The sequence below is a fragment of the Rhagoletis pomonella genome, unplaced genomic scaffold, assembly GCF_013731165.1.
Source record: "Rhagoletis pomonella isolate Grant_MI unplaced genomic scaffold, Rhpom_1.0 Rhpom_scaffold_00003, whole genome shotgun sequence".
NCBI classification, from domain to species: Eukaryota; Metazoa; Arthropoda; class Insecta; order Diptera; family Tephritidae; genus Rhagoletis; species Rhagoletis pomonella.
This window is the reverse complement of record NW_023458557.1, coordinates 44,471,906-44,474,575: the sequence shown is the minus strand read 5'-3', so window position 1 is coordinate 44,474,575 and position 2,670 is coordinate 44,471,906.

Here is a 2,670-nt window from a genome sequence, read left to right as displayed (position 1 = left end):
TTGACTCTATGCGAGGTATGTAGAAATCCTTCTCAATGCAATCTTTAGTCTTGTTCACAGAAAACTGTCCTTGACGATGTGCCATCTCGATTATCTATCTCTCCATCTGCGCTGGTACCACAATCAGCTGTCGAGCTGAAGGGATATCGTTGTAGATATAAAAATCTTCGTAGCTGTTCGTCTCCAAAATCTTACGGACTGCCCTTGTCCACGCATCTCTCAACTGTGCCTCTCTAAGTCGATGTCTCAATGAATCTTCTATGATCATACACTGAACCCTACTGAGCGCGTCCACGTGTCTCATCTGCGCTCCACGTCGATGTTCGATCACATAGTTATATTCTTGGAGGTACATTGCCCATCGTGCCACCCGTAATGGTACGTCCTTCTCCTGCAACGTCATCGTGAAAGCGTTGCAGTCAGTGATTAACTTGAATCTTGACCCTAATACATATACGCGTCACTTTTTGAGCGCTTGGACTATGGCGAGTACCTCCAGCTTATAGGAGTGATACTTCTGTTCGGCCGGTGATGTTTTGCGGCTCATGAATTGGACCGGATGGAGTTGCTGGTCTTTGGAGTTTTTTTTGAAGAAGAATGGCTCCGTACCCATACATAGAGGCGTCGGTGTGGATTTCAGTCATTGCTTTGGGATTAAACATCGCGAGAACTGGTGCTTGAATAAGGGCTGTTTTTAACTGTTGGAACAATGCTAAGGCTTTGTCACCCATTCTAAAATCTGCGTTTTTCTTCAGCATATCTGACAACGGCCTCGCAACCAAGGCATAATTTCTGATAAAACGGCGAAAGTAGGACATTAGGCCTAAGAATCTCTGCAATGATTTCTTGTTTGCTAATCGTACCGTTCTCGATAATGTACCCCAAGAACTGTATCTTTTTTTGGAGGAATTGACATTTTCCTCATTTAACCCTCAGTCCCTCTCTAGAGCTTCTTCTTCGGTCTTCGCTGGAATCACTAGGTCGTCCATATAGGCAACTACCGTCCCATCCCTAATATAATCTTTCAAAATCGCATGAATGTAAAGGCAAAACACTGCGGGTGAATTGCATATACCAAAAGGCACATACTGAAATTCATATTGGCCGCTGTGAGTAACAAACGCTGTGTATTTTCGGGAATTCTCATCCACCGGTACATGGAAGAAGCCATTGGCCAAATCCAAAGTCGTAAATATGTTCGCTTCTCTAAGCTTCTCAATCGCGTCATCAATTAGGGTCATAGGGAAATTACCCCGTATGATTTTCGAATTTAGCTGACGGTAGTCACAGCAAAGTCGTTTTGTGCCATTTTTCTTCGACAAGAGTACCACGGGTGAGGCGTAACTCGAACAGCTTGGGCGTATTATGCCTTCGTCTAGCCACTGTTCGACTTGTTTTTCTATGATTTTTTGCTCGTCATATGACACCCTTCGTGGTGGTTGGTAACAGGAATTTCGTCAGTAAGAATGATTTTCATATTCACTGGTGGGCTATTGTCTTTCTTTGGTTCGTACCTTTCGATCATTTGTCTCACCGCGCTTTCAGATCGCTTATTGAGGTGAGTCAAATCATACTCTGGTTCTTACCTACTGATATTAAAGCATGAATTCGAAAAAAATATTTGCCATCGGATCATCGTCCTTTGGTGCGTCAACTTTCGCCACATCTGCATTATTATTACTCGGCGGAACAACTCTTTCTTTGAATTCAACGCCATCCTCGCAGACCATCATGTAGAAATGTTTAAAAATGGAAGTGCCAAGGATAACCTCGTAGCTAACGTCACCCTCTTCTACTACAAGGAACGTCAAGTTTACAGCGCTTTTATCAATCAGTACCTTTATCTCAAAACTACCCATCGTTTATATTTTGGCTGCACCGATACCAAACAGTTGCCGTCGTTCTGGGGCTAGCTTTATGGATTTGCCCAGCCTGTTAAATGTGTCACATCCCATAAGACACCAACTACAACCCGTATCGATTAGAGCCCATACGTCCACATTGCTAACTTTTATCTTTTTAAGTTTTAAATTAGCTTTAGAGACTTCGCCGATTGTATTTACGTGACCCTGTTCACGCTTTGCGCTGGCACCCTGTTGCTCTTTACATTCGAAAGACCTATGTCCAATTTTTTGGCACTTAAAGCACTTGAATTGTTTGTGCTTGCAATCTTTCGCTAAATGTGAAAATTCCCCACATTTATAGCACCTCTTTTCGATTTTCGCTGGCAACGAAGAATTGGTATTTTCTTGTTTGGTCTTATTGTATACTTCAACTTTCTTTGGATTATCCACCCTCGATTCCTGCCTAATCTTTTCGTAAATGACTATTTGCTCTTTAAGCTCGCTTATGGTTTTTGCCTGATAAAGTACAGCCTTACTAAATTTAGTACCAGGAATACCGTCTATAAAATATTCCAATAAATTTTCATGATCCAAACGAACATATTTGCCTATCTGCCGCTGGCCTCTTCTGTCTTTTTCCCAACATTTTATGCACGTCGGCTGGCGACAACTTATTACCAAACTCTTTATTGAGAGCCGATTTCAGGGAATTCCAATCACGCAACCCGGTTTGGCTACAAAAAGTTTAGCAGCACCACGTAACAATTGTTTTGCATATATAAATTTGTGAACCTCGTTCCAATTTACAATTTCTGCATTCTCTTCT